Genomic DNA, 23,278 nt, shown 5'->3' with positions numbered 1-23,278 from the left:
CAGAAATATTCAAACTAGACCTATTTACAACCCAAAAATGTTCAGGAACTCAATAAATATATTACTAAATCCGGGGGAAAATCACAACTAATCCTTTATGGAATAACTCCAGCTATACCACAGCCTGCAAGTTGAACTCACGCTTCATTAACACAACTGCTCTACAACAGTGTAGGCTGCCATTACAATATAACCTCAAAATCTTCAGTGCAGTGAATTTAACCCAGCACTATTAGCCACTGATTGTATTAAAAAAGTATAAGGAAATTTCTCTAGCCCCAAATTAACTGGCTGCAGGGAGCCCACATATGTCAGCAAATGTTATCACCTATTCTATTTCCATATTTGATTAGCTCTATTAAAGAAATGTGCATTCGTAAGCTACTGAAACAAACTTTTATAATACCTTTACACAAGGGAGGTTCCTCCATGTAACTGTTTAACTATAGGCCAATTGCCATACAGTCACTCTTATGTAAAATCTTGTAAAAGTATATTCATTAACAAATGGGAACATGAAATGCATCCCTGGTTTTGCACCTATGTCTCTAATGGACTCAGGTAGCTAGTAAATTATTCAGCTCTCAGGTTCCTTCTTGTAAATATTCCATCTCCCAAACCCCTGCTTATTCTTATCAAGGGTACCAAAAGTTTTCAAAGATTTGGGATGCATGGCTAGGCTTACAAAGACTCATTAGCCTAGTACACACCTATGAACCTAAATCATTTCTCACTAGCTCACTAACAAACTAATTTCCCCAAAACAACATGGTTTTTGACATAGGCATAGTACAGAAACTGCCTACTAACCTTTCTCCACAATACAAGCTAACAAGAAACAGAGGTTTTTAAGTCACACTGATATTTCTAGACAATTCAAAAGTTTTTCACACAGTCTCACACCAATTACTTCTCAAACAATTATCCAACTATGGCATGTGCTATAATGGAGTAAAATGGTTTAGAAGTTAGCTGAGTAAACATTCACAAACATAAAAGTGACACTGTGTATACTTCTCATCTCTATCAGTATTAAGCAGCATACTACAAGGATACATAATTGGGGAGTGTTGTTAGTTTGACAAAGGTGGTTTTGACAGCCATACAAAGAATAAATACTGTTTGCCAAAATTACTTTAGCCAACAGAAAAAATTTTCTCCACTGTTTTGTGATCCTGGAGTTGATATATATGATAATGCCCCACCCCACTCTACCCCCTGCAAAAAAAGAAAAGTCTTTTAATGTTCATTGAAGGTACTTTTCGTGGACTGTTTTTGATTTGTTTATGTTTGCTGAAACTAATTTTGGTGAGTCAACATGAATCTAAACACTTTGTCCATTACTCTTTGCCATATTTATAAATTACATGCACAATTCCACCAGAGAAGATAGATTCATAGCTTTCATAGGTTCATAGGTGTTTACTAGGCTAATGACCACAAGGGCCTTTTTAAGCCTAGCCATGCATCCCAAATCTCTGACAAGTTCTGATACCCTTGATAAGTGTAAGCATGGGCCTGGGAGATGAATCCTTCAGTGGTATTGGCTGCACCTCAGAAAATTATATTCCAAATAATAGAGGCTCCAAGACCAATCCTTGGGGTACACTGCTCGTTACGGGTCTACTCCTTGAGGTGACCTCCCCTATTTTGACTAGGTGGGTTCTATCAGTGAGCCAGTTTGCTACCCATCTGGTAACATATAGATTGATGCCTAGTTGGAAGAGTTTATCTGTTATACCCAAGTCAGAAATAGTATTGAAGGCTTTGGCCAGGTCAAGGTAGGCAGTGGGCACCATCTTCCCCTCATCCATGGCTTTGGTGAATGTCTCAAAGAAGTCAATCACATTTATCAGGCACAACCTCCCCTTCTGAAACCAAACTGTGTGAGATTGAGTGTTTGGAGGTTGCCACTGTCCTTGTTAATGAGGACCATGATAATCCGTTCCATGGCCTTGCAGATCAGGATAGTTAGGCTGATGGGTCTATAATTTCCTGGATCAGTGGATGCTCCACCTTTGCACAAATGAATGACAGTTGCTGTCCTCCACTCAGCTGGGATGAAGCCGGTACTCAGGCTTTGGTTGAGTAGGGTGCCTAATGGTGCTGCAAGTTCCTGCCTGAGTTCATGTAGGATGCAGCCTAGGATGTTATCAGGGCCTATGGAGGCTATATTTTCTGCCTTTGAGAGGGCAGTGTTGACTTGCTCCCTAGAGATAAGGGGAGAGAGGCAGGTGCTGGGGATGTTCTGATTTACTGAAGGGGGAACAGAGGGGTGAAGTTTTCACTGAACCTGTCTGACAGCAGGTTAGCTATATCTACGGCATTTGTGTATGTGGTATCTTTGACCATCAGTTCTGAGCAGATCTGAGTGCTTCCTTTGAGATTATGGACATATGTGAAAAAGGCCTTATGACTGTCTTTAGTAGATGTGGCCAGTTTGGACTCAAGGTTTGTCTTGAAGGATTTCACTAGTGCTCTTATTTGCTTGTTCAGGCTAAGGAGAGATTACTTCCAGTTAAGCACCTGCTCCTTCTTGGTCCTGGACAGCAATTGTTTCCTATTATTATAGAGTTTATTTATTGTAGATGTCCACAGCACAGGTTTACTCTTCCTTGAGGAGGAGGGTTTTGTCAGGTTGGGTATTCCTGATTCCATGCAGCTATATAAATGTTCATATAGTACTTTGGTGTAGGTATGAAGATATGTGCCAGTTCCTATAGAGGGGGAGGGGGCTGTGAAACTGTTTATACCTTCCCTCAGGAGGTTGCAATCATCTTTGGAGAAGTTTTTTTGTTTGACCCTAGCTGGGGGTGGGGGGTTGGGGAAGATATTAACTTTGAAAGTGATCGCTTTGTGGTCAGATCTTACCAGGGAGGATGACACTGTAGGGATGCTGTAGTGGTTACTTATGTTGGTTAATACCAAGTCCAAGATATTATCACCTCTTGTGGGGGTGTTGACCAGCTGGTCCAAGGCATTTGTACTGACGAAATCAAGAAATCTCTGGGCATTTGTGTTTCACATAACAAGTTCTTCCATTCTATGGTTGGATAGTTGAAGTCGCCCAGGATCAGGGTAAAGGGTTGAATCTTGATAGATTTTAAGTGGTTCAGTTAGGTGGAGTGGGCATCTTGAGTTAAAGTTGGGGGCCTGTAGCTAGCTATGATTTGAATAGTGGTCTTGTCAATGGTAACTACACCTGGAGTGTCTCCTGTGCATCGTACTGTTTGACCAGCCTGGAGGTGTGTATGTCTTTAATATATATTGCAACTCCACCTCCTTTTGCTTTGCTGCCCAAGGTTTGGGGTATGAATGTATGATAGGATGAGTAACCTGGTATGGCTGGGGTGCTCTCTGTAGCTTTGAACCAGTTTTCTGTGACTGCACAAATAGCATCTTCCAGGGTTAAGAATGCTTGTAATGAGAGCAGGTTCATGTTTAGACTCTTAGAGTTTAGCAACATGACCTTTAATTTGCGTTTTGATGAAATTTTCATGTTGGTAGTTTTGACCTCATGACATTGCCTAAAAAAAGGCACTATGGGAGATGCAAGAGCCTTTGCCAGAAGCCTGAAGCCCAAAGGAGACAAATGCAGGCCATCTCTGGCAAAGTATCATGGTCTGTCGATCATGTCATCCCAGGCTGTCAGGCACTCGATCCCCTTGGAATGACACCAGAAACAAAGCCAATTTTTAAAGCCAATCATTTTCTGTTTGTACTGAGGCATCATTCTGGGTAATGGTAGAAAGCTGCTTAAGGCTAGGAACATACCTGCCTGGGACACATATTCAGTGAGTTAGATAATGTCTCTCATCATATAGTCCAGGGAGGTATGTCTCAAGTCATTCTTGCCAACATGGACTATAACAGAGTCATAACAGTACCTGCTGTTGAGAGACTTCAGTGCATGGGTGATATGGTGGATTCTGGCACCTGACAAACAACTAACCATGACTTTCCCCTTATCCAGCCTGGTGAGGGGCACATCTTTGTGTTTCACAATGGAGTCTCCTATGACTAATATGTTGGGTTTATGTTTAGGCCTTACTGGCTGTGAGACACAGGTGTGCGGACTATGTGTGGTGTGTGGTGTGGTGGGCAGTGGAGTTCGCATGTGTTTTTCCCTCGGAGGTCTCTTTTGTTTAGGTATGTTTGTGTTGAGGACCTCCGCATATGTGCTTGTGTGTTGTGTAGGTGTGAGTGGTGTTTGAGGTACAGTGTTTGTGTTGATAATCTTCTCAGTGCCAGATATACTGGCTTGTGGGGGAGACAGTATATACTCTAGGTTCTTAATGTAATTGCATCTCTCACAAATTGTGTTCCTATGTGGTAGTAGTAGAGGGCTGTCTGGGTACATGAGGCAGTTGCTACACTGTCTCAGGATGCCCATATCAACCAAACTGGAATAAGAAACCATAGGAAACTGTCCAACCATATTTGTCAGAATCTGAGGGAGAGAGTCCAGACAGAACTAAGGGGGTAAAGGGTGAAAGGTCTAAGAGGAGTGCTACTAGGTGATCACACAAGTGCTACAAAGGGAAAATTTGTAGCTGGAATACCTCACAATGGGTTAAAAACAGTGCAGCTGTGGTGAGTGACATGCAAACAAGCCCAAACCAGCTCAAACATGGGGTTTAAATACCACAAAAATAGAAGATTCTAGTAACACCGAAATCTGGCCAATCTGCCAAAAATAGAAGATTTTAGTAACACAGAAATATAGCCAATTCTGCTAGTCCCTTCTTTCTTTACCAATCAGCTTGTACCAGACAAGGTCCAGGCAGCCCTGCTACTCTCACTAGCAGAGAAGGTAGGCCTCTATCAACACAAGATGGCTGCAAGAAACATAGAAAGTAACAAGAACATTTCTTATATTGTAGTTCACTACACATTCCATATTCTTAAAGTTTAAGCTTTTATTTTCTTCTGCAGAATATTTACTTCATTTTGCAGCAAGCCCATATGTTCTTTCTGTTCAACAATAACTTGCCATTTTCTGGTACAAAACAATTTCATTTTATTCTTTTTTTTTGCTTTTTGTAGCTGCATGGATCCAGCATAATTTCCAGATGATGTCCCTTTATAAACTATACCCACTTGACTCTTTCCTGATGCCCCCTACAGGTGTTGTACCTAGTGGAAGAGATGATCATAAAGATATCCTTATATCCAGTAAGTAAGGAATCACTGAACTAAGTTCTGTACATCTACATCCAGCACAAGTATTTATTTGAAGAGAAAATAAAAGCGATTGTTGATGTGAATGAGTAAATGCCTGTTTATGTCTGAAGGCATGATGACTTTGATGATTAGGGGAACAGTGACCTTCAAGAAAAACACACACTACTGGATCCAAAAATCCAAACGAAATCTCCACAAAAAAAAAAAAATGAACTTAGAAGTATAATATATAAAATAATATTTATTCTGTGGAGTGTAATTATTTATTATTTAGTATATATATTTATATATATATATTATATTTATATGTATGTATATTCCTTTAATTAGGAAGTATTTATTTTGATTGATTAATTGCTTAATTGGTTGTACAAGGTGTATTTATACTGGTTTGCATTTTGTAACATTGTTCCATGTGAGGAGGCCGAGGTACCAGAATCCAGTAAAAAGTATTTCTTATCCAGTTTGTGCTGCTTCTTTTGTTTTTTGTGGAGATTTCGTTTGGATTTTTGGATCCAGTAGTGTGTGTTTTTCTTGATTGAATATGAGTGTCAATGGAGCAGCTAGAACACCTGGGATGGTCCACAGATCTGCATCCAGTTTGGATTTCTCTGCAGTGTGGAGAGACAGAGAAAGCAAGCTTGCTTCCTCTGATCCGTGGCTACAACGCTCGGATGAAGCTTCAGCCCGGTTTGAGGAGCTGGAGAATTTAATGGTAAAAGAAGCAACAATATTTTATGACATCAAATTGCTTGAGAAGTATATTGACTCTAATATTACCCCCAGAGGTCTCAGGATAGACCGTTTACCAGCGTATGATTTCTCTGATGAAGACGCCGATTTATTTGAAGAGTGGAAGGATGTCTCTCTCAAGTGCACGTTAGGTTGGTTGAAAATATTGGTAAAACGCAATGTCAGAGCCCTTGATAAATTACGCTCTAAGATTATTTCTATGCAAGAAGAGCTTATATCACAACATTCCGATTCAGTTTGTGAACAGAATATTTCAACCATTAAATCTAAAGTCACTAAAATAGAACAACAGGTTATTCTCAAGAAAAGGAAGTTCACGAGATCAAAATGATTATTCCACCGGTAAAATTTTCTCTTGGCAATACAACCCTAAGAAGCGTGGCAGATCTTCCTGGAACAACAGTAGATTCAGAAGTGAAAGGAACGCCAGGGACACTTCTTCTTCTTCCATAGAAGCAAGTTTAAGCAAAAAAAGTGTTTCGTTCGAAAATATCAGCACGGAGGGTCTTTCCAATGAAGCAATAAACTCTGGTGCTTCTTCCAACGAGGGGTCAGCCCAAAGAAAAGGTCGGAATTGGCGTTTCCAGCAGAAGGGGAATAAAAGATACTAATGGACTGTTAACAACCAGGTCTGTTTTTTCGAGACCAAATATTTCATTTGTACACAGTGAATTTTGTAATGATGTTGGTTCTATTTCTAGTCGTGACCGTTTAAATATAATTAACCTCTCAGATTGTGTGTTAACTGAAAATATGATTAATGTTTTATATATGGGCACAAAGTTTATTCCTACACACATTCCTACACTAGCGGAGGTTCTGTTGGAGGTTAAGGCCTTCTGTAGAAAATTGTATTTAAAAGTTCATTTTCATAAACGGGCATTAGAAATCGGTCATAATATAAATTGTGATGACATTTCTGATGTTTCCAATGATTCACTTTTGGATAGTTCTTTAATGGATATTTCTATCCATGAAAATGAATTATTTGATATTTATGATGATGTTGAATGCATTGAACAGAATGTTAACATGACGAATAGGGGTTTTGAATATAACACAGGATATGGTAAACTTACTATTCCTAAGATCCCATATGTCAGTAACTTTAACCCTGTTAAAAATAATTCCTGCATAAGTTTTTTTGAGAAGGCTTTATTTAAGCAAGTAAAGGATGAATATTGTTTGTATAAAAAAGAAAGAAAATGTTATAATTTAGACATGGAAGAATGGCAAGCATTGTGTAAGCTTAGAGAAATGAGTGACAAATATGTATTTTTGGAATCGGATAAAGGTGGCAATTGGGTTGTTTTCAACAGGAATAAATATAATTCCATAGCCCTTGAGTTACTTTCAAATAATAGGGTTAATATGTCTTTATCTATGAATCCTATTGTTGAGTTTAATAACAAACTTTTGGAACTATTAGAAAAAGGTGAAAGGCTTGGTTTCTTTTCACCAAGTGATGTTAAAAAACTGTATATCAAAAATCCTAATGATGCCAGATTTTTCATTTTGCCAAAAATACATAAAGATCTGATTAATCCACCAGGTCGTCCAATAGTCTCAGGAAAAGGGGCTTTTTCACAAAATGTGGGTATATTTTTGGATTCTATACTAAAAGAATATTTAGTGAGAATTCCTCCCATGTAAAAATACAAAGGAAGTGTGTGATAGCTTCAGAGGAAAGACATGGCATGATAGTTATTATTGGGCCAGTGTGGATGTGGTTTCATTATACCGTCCATTTCTGAAATGGGGTTTAGAGGCTATTTATTCCTTTATGGGGGAAGGACCAAAAACCCACTTTATCATCTTATTGGTGGAATTTTGTCTCACTCATAATGTATTCGAATTTAATAAAAAATATTACTTACAAAAGGAGCGGCAATGGGTGCCAGTTTTGCACCATCTTATGCCATTCTTTTATGGGTTATTTTGAAAATTTATTTATTTATACTACAAAGTTCTTTGAAATAAAGTTTTGATTTACAAGAGATTCATAGATGATCTTTTGTTCTTGTGCAGGGGTGATCCAGGAGATTTTGATGAATTCATTATGGGTTTAAAATCGAATCCATGTGGACTAGATTTTACATATCAGATTAATGTTGAGAATATGGATTTCTTGGATGTACATTTTTACATCAGCACAAAGGGCACAATAGAACATAAACCATTTCATAAAAAGACAGCTGTTAATAATTTTTTGCATGCAAATAGTATGCACAGCCATTCTTTAATTAAGTCTTTGCCTTTTGGTGAATTCAGGCGTATTGCCTCTAACACGTCTGAGAATGTAAATGTACAGAGGGAGTTCGACATCATTTGTAAAAAATTGATGAACAGAGGTTATTCCAGGAATGTTGTTTATTCTAACAGAACCAAAGTAGAAGAAATGTTAAATTTGAATGAACATGAAAATACAGTTAGAAACAGGAGGAGATTCGTGAACAATTCATTTTTGCTCAGGGAGAAAGTTTTTGAAGAGATGGATAAAATATTTTTTGTAAATAAATTCTCTCCTTTTTCTTCAGTTTTGAAGAAAATTGCTTTGAACCTGTGGCCCATTATAACTAGTGATGAATTTTTAGGGAACATAGTTCCACATAACATTGTTTTCTCTTACACAAGATGTAAAAATCTGAAGGAATTATTAAGAAGTAAGGGTAAGAAGGAGAGAGTATCCAATGCAGGCTCTTTTGCTTGCAAGAAATGTAAAATTTGTGATAAAATTATTAATTTAGACGGTCATAATATTAATGGGGTTATTTACCATGCGTTAGATCATTTCAATTGCAACTCCTCAGGGGTGATATATATTATTGGTTGCAGCTGTTTAGAACCAAAATGGTATATAGGACAAACAAAACGTAAGGTTAAATTAAGAATATTGGAACATCTCGGGGATATTAGGAACAATAGACTTGATAGTCCAGTTGCTTGCCATTTCTGTCAGTTCCATGGGGGGGACCACTCTGGTTTCAAATTCAGTATTTTGGCAAAACCATGATGGGAGAAAGTAATATTAATTTTCAGAATAAATTATTGAGTATGGAATCAAGGTTTATTGTAAATTTTGGAACATTATTTCCCAATGGTATGAACTTAGAAGTATAATATATAAAATAATATTTATTCTGTGGAGTGTAATTATTTATTATTTACTATATATATTTATATATATATTATATTTATATGTATGTATATTCCTTTAATTAGGAAGTATTTATTTTGATTGATTAATTGCTTAATTGGTTGTACAAGGTGTATTTATACTGGTTTGCATTTTGTAACATTGTTCCATGTGAAGGCCGAGGTACCAGAATCCAGTAAAAAGTATTTCTTATCCAGTTTGTGCTGCTTCTTTTGTTTTTTGTGGAACAGTGACCTTCTCAGAACTGATCCCAGTGCCATGTGCAAAGAGAGACATAATTATGACAATCCAAAATAACAGATACTGCAAACCAAAGTCAGAAGGTAGCATAAAGAATGTTTAATGTGTTAGCACTTTCACATCAAATCAAGCCACTTCATCAGACACCAAATGCTAACAGAACGTCATTTAAAAATATATATATATATCCAATAGAAGTGCAATATCAATCATACGATTAATACATGAGCTTAAGCATTTAAAGCTACATCATATAAAAAGAATGAACCTGACATAAAATATGTATAAAAAAATACATGTAATATACATATATTCTTTGTCTAAATTCATTATGCTTATAAAATAAATATTTGCTTACAAAAATAAATAATAAAAATATATATACTTAATATGTGTGCTAACAAAATAGCACACATACCTATCTATATATATATATATATATATATATATATATCTACATACATGTAATAGAATACCTCACTTATCTAAAAATTATATTCTTTAGAACTGGTTTAATGCAGATCCTGTCATTTACGCCCTTTCCTAAGTTACCCCTCATTCTAATAATCCATTTTAATCCCAAGGTTTCATCCCTAGTTTCTATATCACCACCCCGAGCATCTTCATATATTACTTGTAAAACTTTAAACTTGAATGTGTGGTCCATGCCACATATAGATACATGTTTAGCAATAGCATTACTATGTGTTAAATTTTTAATATTATACATATGTTCACGTGTGCTATATCCTCTCTGCTTAAACATGTCATATAAAAGCACAATTACTCTGGCAAAGTCTGAATTATTAACATTCAGTCTAGATGCCCATAGGCCTTGATTACTAACTATATTATGCTGAATATATGTGGGGTACATACTCTTCCTATGTAGATAATTGTTCATGTGGCAGTCCTTCCTGTATGTTTTGGTAGACAACAATTGATCAATAGTCTTAAAGACCGCCACATCTAGAAAATGTATTAGGTCCCTGGAATAATTCAACGTAAATTTAAGAAAGGGAGTGGTAGAATCTAGATATTCATGAAACTTCAAAAGGGTATCTTCATCCCCATCCCACAACAAAAAAGGTCATCTACAAACCTACAGTAAAAGATGACCTCTTTAAATGCATCAACAATAAAATTGTTCTTCCAGTAGAGAGGATATAGCACACATGATATAGATACACCACTACAGAGTACATCTTGTAAACATAACAAAAGGGGTAGACCCTACTATTCATCAGGTCCTTGGCCCACCCAACAACATAAAAAGAGAAGGGATGAACATTTATGAATGGTAATTATGTATTTTAGCAATATACATCAGATTGAGGATGTTATAAAGAGAAATTGGCCGATATTGCCCATAGACAAGGAAGTGGCTTCTATAGTGGGGAATAAGCCTAAGTTTACATATAAGAACAAGAAGAATTTAAAGCGGATGCTTTGTTATCCACCATCTGCACCACATAGCATTAGGCCTAGGATTTAGCCGGGAACGTTCCCCTGTAACAAATGTAATTGATGTAGGTATATAGACCCTACAGATGAATTTACGCATCCAGATACAGGGCGAGTTATAAGAATACAGGCTACAGCCAACTGTGACACCAAACATATAGTATATTTAACAGTATGCCAGGTCTGTCAAAGTTTTTTATATAGGGAAGACAGACTGTAGGCTGAGAGATAGGATCCGTGAGCCTAGCTATAATATTAAAAATTTTAACACATAGTAATGCTCTTGCTAAACATGTATCTATATGTGGCATGGACCACACATTCAAATTTTACAAGTAATATATGAAGATGCTTAGGGTGGTGACATAGAAAGTAGGGTTGAAACCTTGGAATTAAAATAGATTATTAGAATGAGGGGTAACTTAGGAAAGGGCCTAAATGACAGGCTCTGTATTAAACCAGTTCAAAAGAATATAATTTTTAGATAAGTGAGGTATTCTATTCATGCATGTATATATATTAATATATATATAGATAGGTATTTGTGCTATTTTGTTAGCACACATATTAAGTATATATATTTTTATTATTTATTTTTTGTAAGCAAATATTTGTTTTATAAGCATAATGAATTTAGACAAAGAATATATGTATATTACATGTATATTTTTTATATGTATTTTATGTCAGGTTCATTATTTTTCTATGATGTAGCTTTAAATGCTTAAGCTCATGTATTAATTGTATGACTGAGATTGCACTTCTATTGGATTTTTTTTTTAAATGAAGTTCTATATTAGTATTTTGTGTTTGATGAGTGGCTTGGTTTGCCGTGAAAGCGCTAACGCATTAAAAGTTTTTTATGCTACCTTCTGATTTTGGTTTGCAGTAGCTGTTTTTTTGGATTGTCATTTTTGCCATTGGTTTAGTGGTTTTATCTTCAGAAGCTGCATTGATTCCTCTGGTGGGACTCTGTTATTTATATTTTTCATTTAGAGACATAATTATGTATTCAATTAATTAGCCCAAGAATTGGATACTGAATGGTTAGTGCATAAGAAAATGCAAATGGGGGTCATATGTTCCACAGCCAGGACAGATTGCATCTAAATGGGGAGGGAAAGCAAATACTTTATAATATATATTTATTAATGTATTTTTATACATGCCTCATTAAACAAAAACATGGATTGAACAGGAGAAAAAAAAAACATTAGTGAGGATGCTGATGGGTCACTGCAAATACTTTATAATATATATTTATTAATGTATTTTTATACATGCCTCATTAAACAAAAACATGGATTGAACAGGAGAAAAAAAGCATTAGTGAGGATGCTGATGGGTCACTGCTTGGGGACTAAGAACAACAGATGTGATGGAACCAAACCAGGTAAAGGTGGAACTACTGAATATGTAGTCACCAAAGGAAACACAAGTCAACTGCATGCAGTGCTGGAAGAAGAAGCACTATACGGCTCAAACAAAACACAAACATTATAATTATCTTACATACAATGTGGATAGTGATGCTTCCTAGATTTCTAATAAAAAGGAACAATGAATGGAAATAAGAGGAAATGGGGTATTACAAAACAGTTGTGGGAAGAAAATGCTTCCTATTAGACAAGGTTGATGAAAAAAGCAAGGAACTACAGAAAAAGTTACATTTAAGGCTAAAATAGCAATCAGAGTATCTGTAGTGGGCAGTTACAGTATCTGCCAGCTATAAATAAGTAGAAACACTGCAGGCTTAACAGAAGGGCAAACAGGAAAACAATCACAGTTATGGAAGAGATAAGACAGCTGACAACTACTTCCATCTGTAAAGGTCTAGTGGAAATGTAACTTGAGCAGGAAGTGTGGGCATACCGTAAAAGAAATGGAACATTCTTAATGTAGTCCTCACCACTATGGATATGACAAAAATGGTAGGGATGAGGCAGCTACTGGATAACAGTTTCCAAGTCATGATATAGACTGCTGTCATGAGAATATTCTGGGGAGATGAAACAGGATGTGAGATATGGATCAGTCATATGGCATTTCAATCACCTGCAAACCACTGTGGGAAATAAAATATAGGGGTGGCAAGACATGAGGAAAGTGGAGAATTATATGAATGTACATAAGATTGGAAGTCTTACATCTTAAGATGGAGAGAATGTGGAAAAAAAGAAACACAGATGAGGTCTGAATCAGAAAAGAAATATGTATAGAATAGTGAAATCTGAAGGATCTACAAGGAGGCTATAAGCAGTACTTTAAAAGACATATCAGACAAAGTGGTTTCTGAGTCAGAAGTGGCCAGATAAGTTCAGGGTGACTGGAAGAAATTATTTAAATACTATGAAGATCAGAGGAGGAAGATATGCAAGACTCTAAATATCTTGAAAGGTAGAAGTTATAAACTACCTGAAATCCAGAGTCAATTATTTTCCTTAATATTCATAAAAAAAATAAAAAGCTGTAGAAGATGCATTTTGAATAAATGGCCAGATATACAACCATGCAGAATACAGAAATGACAATCAAGAAAAAATTTTATGAGATAAGACACAGTGTCCTGATGATTAATCTCCATTAATGCTTCGACAGTTGATGGGGCTGTTTGGTGACTCACTAGCAAACCTCAACAATTGCTACATAGAAAGCCAGGTGGTATCATCGGAATGGAATAATTACATCAGTAAGACATAGATGGGCATCAAATAAAGGAAAAAAGCACAAGAGAAAATTGTAAAAAAAAACTGTTATACTGGAGGCTGTTAGACTTTCATAAATGTCATTTCTCTCACAGATGGTCATTGGCACAAATTTAAACAGCAAACATTTTGCAAGTAATCAAACATGATCCAGTTTTAATTCAGCTCTATAAATGGGTTATATTTAATATAGACAAGGGGCCACCAGGGGACCTAGTGTTTCTGGACCTTAGCAACACCCTGGATGTTGTTTCCAACAGGAAGCGAAAAGAATTAAAGAGTTTAGGATTAAGCTCTAAAGTGGTGGATAGATAAGAAACTGTTTGACTAGAAATATAGGATGGCAGGTAAGACGGCATTATCTGTTGAAAATGGGATCACAAGTGTAGTGTTTCAGGCTTCAGTACTTGGACCGGTACTGTTTGGTATATTTGTGTCTGGTATTACACTGGTCTTGGACAGAAGATCAACGATATATTTAATTATATGACCAGGGATGGACAGTTGATCGGTGACTAATGGACAATTCTCCAGTGAGATCTAGTGCATTTGGAGGACAAGGGACCAGAGATATAATGCAAAAAAGTATAAAATTATGTAATTTGGGAGTGACTCAGATAATTAAACATGCTAGAAGAGGGTTACCCTTGAGAGGAAAGAGGATGATAAGACTTTGGAGTATACAATAAACCTAGTGTTGAATTATGCACTACATTGCAAAAGCACTATGGTAAATAATGCACATCTAGATGAGTGGGGTCTACAGATGCTTACATTATCCGTCCTTTATACAGAGTGCTGGAGAGGCTACAGCTGCTGAACTGTGTCCACTACTGATATTCATGAAGATAAAGGGAATTTAAGCCCACAGACATCATAAAATGGTGAGGGAAATGTAGGTGCTAAGGTGTGTGGAAACATTATTAGCAGTTCAGCAAAGTTACACACTGGAAAATATAAAAACAAGAGAGAATGCATCTATATCATTTGAGCGAAAAATGTTTTGTTTGAAAACCTATTTGTTGAACCATAATTGTCAAAAGCTTGCTCCATCAATCGGCCATTTTAGCAAATTTTATCCTAGGGGAAAAAATGCTTGGCCGGCCCTGCAAATGCCCAAAATTTCACAAAATGTAAAACTTGGCAAGGTAGAGGACTGCACACACCCCCACCCCCGCAACTAAATATACCAACTGTGAGGTCTGACTACATTGGAGAAAAAGGCAAATTCCCAATGATGGCCAAGCATTTTTTCCCCAAAGGAAAAATTCCCTAAAACATCCGTTCAACGGAGCAAGCTTTCAACAATTAGTGTTTGACAAATAGGTGTTTGTACAAATGTTTTTTCACTCAAGTGATGTGAACAGGATTAAATGGAAGATGAAGAATAGTGGACAAAGTAAATAGCATGGATTGTTCCAAGTAAAGAGTCAGATCAAAACAGACTAAAGAAAAACTTTCAAAGAGACAGGGTAGAATAAAGAAACTTGGAACATACTGTAAGAGAAAGTAGTCGGGTATATGTGTAAAGCATTAGATGTGTTAACTAATGCCTGGGGAAAAAGGGTTATAGAGATGAGGAAGGAGTAATAGATAATCAGTGATAAAGGAGGTAGCCACAGCTTATGATATAGGTCCTCCACTCACATACTCTTATTTCTGTGATGATATACTCTCGGTCTTCAACTCACATATTCTTGTCATTATAATGATATAGGTCCTCCACTCACATATACTTGTTTCTATCATAATATAGGTCACATATTCTTGTTTTTCTGACTTTCAGGGAACGTGTAACTTAGTGCTTCCTCCCATGACAGGCATAATGGCACTTAAAAATCTGATTATATGTAAAATGCTCACATGCATTGTACAGAAGAATGGTGCATGGAAATATTATACAGCTCCATGGTTTCATGTTCTATATCTCAGTAACCAAACCAGGATTGTTATTTTTTTTTTCAGCTTGTTTGCTCTCATAATGTGACAGTAACAAAACCTATTTGAAAGGCCAGCACAAAGTTGATTACTTGATTAATCAACTTTGTGCTGGCCTTTCAAATAGGTTTTGTTACTGTATTGCTTTACTGAAGATACAGTAACTGGAATTTATGCATTATCTCACATACTGTCAAGCATAAATCTGATGGATATCCTGCTCTCCAGTCCCTAAGAGACTGGCATACCCCTTAATTTTTGTATTGGTCATCATGCCTTATACATACACTAACGTAAAAAAAAATACCACAGTAGCTTTATTTTAATCTAAAGTAGAATCCAAAGTGTGGATCAAGATAGCAGCCTCTGTCAGGCATATCACTGCAAATGAATAATTTAAACTAGACTTACAATGATTTTTTTATGTAAATTGGAAGTGCATGTACTGGTTTTGAGTCACATAAACACATTTTAAATGTTCCTGTTACTTAGTTTACCCTCATATCTTCACCCAGTCTGCAAACATCCTTCTTCTTCCTTAAATGACTGGAGACCTCTTCATCTCAGTATACTTAGCCTCCTATTGTAGGTTTATTACATTTAGTTATCTTGAACAAGCTGTTAAGTGGAATTGCAAAATTGCCATTTTTACTTATTTTAGCAGACTTATTACTAGTTCATCTGAGTATGATGTATCTCTAGCTCATCACCATCATGAACCCCCATCTTCCCATTTTTACATGGAGTTGGGGTGTCACATGAACTGTCACCATTTTTCTTCATTCAGATCCACTACTCCACTTTCATTGTTACTCATACCTGCCTGCTCTGGTCCTCTCTCACACAACCATCACTTGCATGGATGTCCTCATCTCCTATCCTCTTGTCTTCTTCCTGTCCCTCCCAAATCTGCTTCACCAAATCATCATCTGCATTGTTGCACAAGTGACCAAATCACTGTAATCAGGTCTCCTTGACTTTGTAACTGGGGATACTTTGGCTTTTTCACTGATGTCCTTATTTCTTCATCTCTTCCACAATGAGCACCCTACTGTCCACTTAAGACATCTCCATTACCTCAAGCCTCCTCAGCTGCTCAGCCTTCACTGCTCAGCTTTCTGTGCTATAAAACATACTGGTCACACCATTGTTCTGTACATGTTACTTTTCAACTTGTTCGATGTTGTTCTGTCGCACGCTACACCTGACATTTCTGCTAGCTAGCTGCAGTGCCTTTGATTCTAGCTTTGACCTCCTCATTCAGCCTTCCCTTCTCCTAAACACACTCCTTCTGGGTACTTGAAAGTGTTAACCTGTTCCACTATCTTCCTTCTATCCAAGCTTGTTTAGATTTCTCCATTTACTGCTTTGACAACTGTCTTGTCTGTACTCAGTCTGGTCCCATGTTCCTTCAATTTTGTATTTCAGTCCTCTATCATTTGCTAATGCTCAGAGTGTCACATCATCTGCATACAGTAGCTCTGCTGATTTGTCCACTTTAGCCTGTTTGCTGATACAGTCCATCACCAGTATGAGCAGGAGTGGGCTTTGAGCTGAGTGCTGATGCACACCAACCCCCGCTGGGAGCCCCTCTGTACGTCCAAGCACTGTTCACATTTATGTCATTGAATCACTGTACATTGCTTGCATTAGTTCTTCCAGTGTTTGCAGAACTTTGAATGACCTCATCATTGCCCAAAACAGCTTTTTTGGGACATTGTCATATGCTTTCTCCAAGCCTAGGAATGCCCAGTTGGACTTTTTTTCCTCAACTTTAGCTTCTTCCAAGCTATCTGTCTCACTACATATATTGAGTCAGTTATATTGCATCCTGATCTCAATCTGAACTGCTCATCTCCTCTCTTACTTTCTACTCCTCTGCATTCATTTATTAATCATTGTGTCCACACTTTCATGCAGTCAGACTAGAGCTTGATACCGCTGCCCTACCAGCAGTTGTAAATGTCCCCTTGTTCTTGTACTCTGACACAAGTATGCTTAGTCTCCAGTCATCTGAGATATGCCATTCCCTTCATATTGTGAGGAGTACCATCAGGAAGCATTTATTCCCTAACATACCTATTACATGCACACTTCCATCTGAGATATGCCATTTCCATGATATTGTGAGGAGTACCATCAGGAACCATTTCTCCCTTAACGTACCTGTTACATGCACACTTCCATCTGAGATATGCCATTCCCTTCATATTGTGAAGAGTGCCATCAGGAACCATTTCTCCCTTAACGTACCCATTACATGCACACTTCCATTTGAGATATGACATTCCCTTCATATTGTGGAGTGCCATCAGGAACCATTTCTCCCTTAATGTACCTGTTACATGCACACTTCCATTTGCGATATGACATTCCCTTCATATTGTGAAGAGTGCCATCAGGAACCATTTCTCCCTTAACGTACCCATTACATCCACACTTCCATTTGAGATATGACATTCCCTTCATATTGTGAAAAGTGCCATCAGGAACCATTTCTCCCTTAATGTACCTGTTACATGCACACTTCCATCTGAGATATGCCATTCCCTTCATATTGTGAGGAGTGCCATCAGGAACCATTTATCCACCAATGTACCTGTTACATGCACACTTCCATCTGAGATATGCCATTCCCTTCATACTGTGAGGAGTACCATCAGGAACCATCAGGAACCATTTCTCCCATAACATACCTGTCACATGCACACTTCCATATGAGATATGCATTCACTTCATATTGTGAGGAGTGCCATTAGGAACCATTTCTCCCTTAACGTACCTTGTTACATGCACACTTCTATGTTATCTGCTTTGTAGCCTCTTCTGCATATGATGCTGCCTGCTGGGTTAGATAAGTTACAAATAATTTAAATCCAGGAACAATGATTTTTTTTTTTATTTTAATAAGGCAAATTCTGTTACAGTATTTGAGACCACAGAGGGACAATACTTTTTTTAATTTAATAACCTAAACTGTTTCATAGTACCTAAGAAAATAAACATTACAACTATCGCATCCCAAGAACAAGTAATGTTAGTATACAGAAATTAATATCTCATATATCTACTCAGCCACTAGTACAAGAATGTTACATCTGTTCTACAAAATGGTATTGAATTTCACTGAATGTATGCAAGGCCATCCACTATTACCACCATCGGATGACTGTTTCTTTGTCTTTATAACTACATGTTTTGAATTTTGGTGATGTGGTCTAAGGTTTGTCACTGTTTTTTTCTCTATATATAATGACCACCTTTTGTTATAAATGTGAAATACATGTTATCAACTTCTGCTTTGTATGCCTTCTATATGTGATTGTGCTGTAATTTTGTGTAATGGAGCTTTTCTCCACAGACCTCCTCTGAACATGTGCTCTGCCTAGTCAATTTTTCCCATCTAGCAAATACAAATAAATAAAATCAATAAATATATTTCAGTTTATCTTATTCATTCTGTCAGTAACCTCATTCCTTTAACAAGTTTCTTCACATACCTCATTTTAAAGGGCTATTGAAAGTAACAACCCCCCCCAAAGAAATAAAAACTCCAGCGCATTGCTGTAGAATATTACAAGGCATAATTTTACTGATTATTACATTTTACTCTGTCTGTGCTGTAACATAACTTTAGAAAACTACAAGGTTCTGGGAGCCTAAAATGAGCTGAGGTTCACAAACATTTAAAAACACTTTGTATGGATTTGAAAAAAGTTGGGAATTATTTATTATTATTTTATTTATTTATTTTACATTTGTTTACCAGAATAGTCAGTCTGGGTGGAAGCCCATTTTCAGTGGAGACCTGGGGAGAAAAGCTCCGAATTAAAAATATACATTGACAATTGCGTTACAAAACACCGTTACATATATCCATCATATCACAGGCACAGTTACAGAATTTACAGTAGCAATATGAGAAGGTTAGAAATAAGGAATATATTATACAGCTGTCCATAAAAATAAATACAGATTCAATAACAGTATGACATTTTCTCATATAGCCATATCACTTGTTTGGTATCTTATGCACTGCTTTGTCATTAGTTTACAGATAAATGTCCATCTATTCTTGTAGCCCCATTCCCAAACAGTTATTACACAAAGATATTTATCATTAACTACTCCTCCCCTCCCCACCTTTACTTTTGCTCAGTCACCTTGGCAGCCCAGAACTAATGAAGGAATAGATCAAGAGTAAGAGAAAATAAATGCCCCACTGAAATCAATCATGTCCAGAAACAGCATCCAGCAAGGCTAATCAATCAGATGTGATGTTATTTATTTTCATTGCCCGATACACAGAAACATCTTGTGTTTCTGAAAGCTGGTCAATAACGAATTACATCATATACAGACAGGCCTGCATATACCAGTATTACTTACATTCAAACCATTTGTCTTGTATATTTCAGCACTCCTTCATTGATGGTAAATATTAAAGACATCCATAAAAAGATACTTATTCAGTTCTTTAAGCAATGCTAAACCGAGACAAACATAATGCTTTATTTCTTGTTGCATAGTATTTTTTCCAGCATCTACCAGCTGCTTGGTCCTTACGAACTGATTCTGCTAGCAGTACTTGTGAAGGTAGTGATACATGACACTAAAATTTAATCACTATTTTTCCAGCAGACATTGAGTTTCACATATATTCTACTTCTGTCTCAGCAGAACCTCTAGAAGCATGAATTTACAAAGAAAGATGGGTAAAAAAACAAATTAGCACTAAAGTTTTGTTAGCTGTCACAGCTATCTCCTATTTAAATGTCTTGCCCTTTTGTATCTCCTATTTATCACAGCCTCCTATTAAGATGCGACACACTATTCTGTCTCTCTGGAAATATATTCCAGGATCGTACCACCTTCTCTGTAAAAATGTGCGCAGTCTGCATGTCCTCCCTGTGGTCACGTGAGTTTCCTCCTGGTGCTCTGGTTTCCTCCCACATCCCAAAGACATGCTGTAGGTGGATTGGACACTCTAAATTGCCCCTCGGCATGAGTGCGTGCATGTGTGTGCCTTCTGTGGAAGGTTGAGCGCTGGGCTGGCAACTCGACACCATAAAAACTCCACTGCCAATCATGACCGGACAGGTGATCCGCTGTGGCGACCCCTAACCGGGAAAAGCCGAAAGAAGAAGAAGAAGAAAAAAAACACTTTTGTAAATCCATTCTGAGTTTTCTTTGATATGTGGGAGTTGCACACCATACATTCACATTTCATCCCCCATGTACAACCTTATTCATATGTGCTAACCCTAACCCTACCACTGCCCCAACCCAAACCCTAAACCTGTCCTTACCTTGCCAAAAACACTTTCCTTAGGAGTAGCACTACACAAAACCCTCACACACAGGTACTTTTTGCACCTCAAATGTGAAATAAGTGAGTCACTACAAGGACAGACAAACTAAGGGCAGGAAAATGGTTAGTGAACAATGTGGAGGGCTTATACCTGCTACATTTTATCTACATCCTGCATCTCACTCCCCTTTTATTACCCATCATAGGTTCATAGGTTCATAGGTGTGTACTAGGCTAATGGCCCTGGAGCCTTTACAAGCCTAGCCCATAGGATTACCCTGGCATTGTGCCACCCAACCTTAGTTTCCAGTGCCTCTGTCGAGTAGAGCCACTGGCATGATCCCCAGAGTGAATTTTCTATTTCCCATCCACTCATCAAGATTCCTCTTGAAGAGGACCAGTGAAGTGCTCTGTTTGACATGTATGGAAAGTCTATTCCATAGCATGGGCAGTCTCTGGGTTATGAACCTGTCCCTCCAGCATGTTCTGTTGATTGTGGTAATGAGGTTGAGGTCTCTGGAGTGTGTGGTGCGGAGGGATTGGGATTTCTTTAGATGTAGCATTTCTAACAGAGCTGGGTCAGACATGACTTTATAAGTCAAGTAGAGATCACCTCTAAGTAGGCAATATGAGACAGAGAATAGTTGGAGTTTTTTGAGTCTGTCCATATAGGACAAGTGTTTAAGGCCTAGGATCCTCTTTGTGAGGTACTTTTGCAGCCTCTCCAGTTGTTGCAGGTGTCTAGTGAGGTACATGCCAAATGGGGCCATTGTACTCAATGATTGGCCTAATGAGGGAAGAGTAGAGGGAGACAATGATCTCTTTCTTCCTGGATGCAAAACCCTTAGTAATGAGATGTGCCACATAGAAGGAGTTTATGACCACAGTGGCAATGTGGTGGTCAAAAGAGAGGTTGCTGCCAACCTGTGTTCCCAGATCTCTTATAACACCTTCTGTGTTCAGTAGACTACCATCGATGTGGTAGTTCATGGGAACTGGGTTTTTCCCAAAGGGGATAACGACACATTTTTTGGCATTGAGCTTAAGGCCATGGTTCTGATACCAATCGTTGGTTTCAGTGAGGCCTTTCTGTAGGATACAGGACATTTTTCCTGCATAGCCATTCTTCCTGCTGTCCCACTCCCATTTCATTACCCCTCACTGGGCATTACTGGTACTTTGGTCAGAGATCAAAAACATGGATGCAGTATTAGTGCAGCATAATACTGGATGTGCCCTAGTCTGCCATGCTTCTGAAATGAAAGATGCCTTCTATCAAACATTTTTTTATTCATGTGAAAAAGTAAACATAATAAAATTCACATCCTATGAGGAGTAAGTATTCTATGCTGCTAACTCATGGTCTTCTGAGACTGACGCATAATAACAAATGTACCCCATGATGTCTGAACAAATAAAGTTCCATGCACCATTGAAACTCATTTCACTCAGAAGTGGAATAAATAACTAGAGAAATAGGTGGACTGTTTGGGTAAAATGGCATAATCAAAACTAATAGTGATTTTCATGTCACTGGATGCATAAATGAATGATTATTGCAAAGATTAAAGTCAACCATAAGATATAGAACAGGAAACAAACTGGAGAAACTTAATAATGAAAAAAAAAACAACACAAGCTATGATAGATGCAGGGTCTTACCAACCAGGAAAGTTTACTGCTAGGGAAAGAAATGCAGTAGGTGCAATGATGAAAAATATGAAAAGGCCTTATAACACAGAGATGTCGAAATGACTGGGATTGTCGTGCAACATTTTGTTTCACTATTCAGGTATGAATAATGATGTGCTGGGATCTACGTAGAAGAGATTTTGGTATATATGCATGGCTATATGTATAGCGAAGGAGAATATTTCTTAATGGGGGAATATTTCTGCAATTGAGAGTTTGTGAACATATATCATGAAGCCTGTAACTAACAGATGGAACCTGAGATACATTTGAGAATAGGAAGATTATAAATCAGATGAATGGGTGACTTGAAGAGCTAAAGTAAACAAACAAAGTCAAATAGCTTGTACAATTAAACAATGATAAGAATAAATACTCTAGCAATATGAAAGCAAAATGAAAATATCCCTTCAAAATCTGAAGAAAACTAAATGGCTATAGCTGTGAGCATTGGTAAGCAGAAAGCTGATATAATGTTATTTTAGATATAAAGTTATGAATGAAAGGTAAGATAGGTTACTACAGTGAAAACAAATAAGAGTAGCAGGAGAAAGAAGAGAATGAAAATGTAATCACAGCAGATGAAATGTACACTCAGAGGTCTAAATGTCAGTGAGCCATGTAGATCTGAAGGGGTACCACCAACCATACTTAGGGAATTTATGGCGTTTTGTAAAAACAGGTACAATGACAGAAGAGATGGTGAGGTGGTTCCTTGATGTAAGAAAAGGGACAGAAGGACCCATGACATCATAAGTCTGTTGGTATGATGTCACTAGTAAAAGTGTTATAAAGAAATGTTATGGTAAAGAAAGTTTTGAAAGTCTACCAAGA

General features: G+C 37.3%; 1 protein-coding gene across 2 annotated transcripts in view; it reads right to left on the bottom strand.

The window, feature by feature from the left end:
* The window catches only part of LOC122811948 (double C2-like domain-containing protein beta), a 1,736,177-nt gene that overhangs the window by 1,322,277 nt on the left and 390,622 nt on the right, over nt 1-23,278 (bottom strand). The gene's annotated exons all lie outside the window — the stretch shown is intronic.

This window comes from Protopterus annectens, chromosome 9.part0 (assembly GCF_019279795.1).
Source record: "Protopterus annectens isolate FY-2018-M chromosome 9.part0, PAN1.0, whole genome shotgun sequence".
Classification (NCBI taxonomy): Eukaryota; Metazoa; Chordata; order Ceratodontiformes; family Protopteridae; genus Protopterus; species Protopterus annectens.
This window is presented reverse-complemented; position numbering and strand designations above follow the sequence as displayed.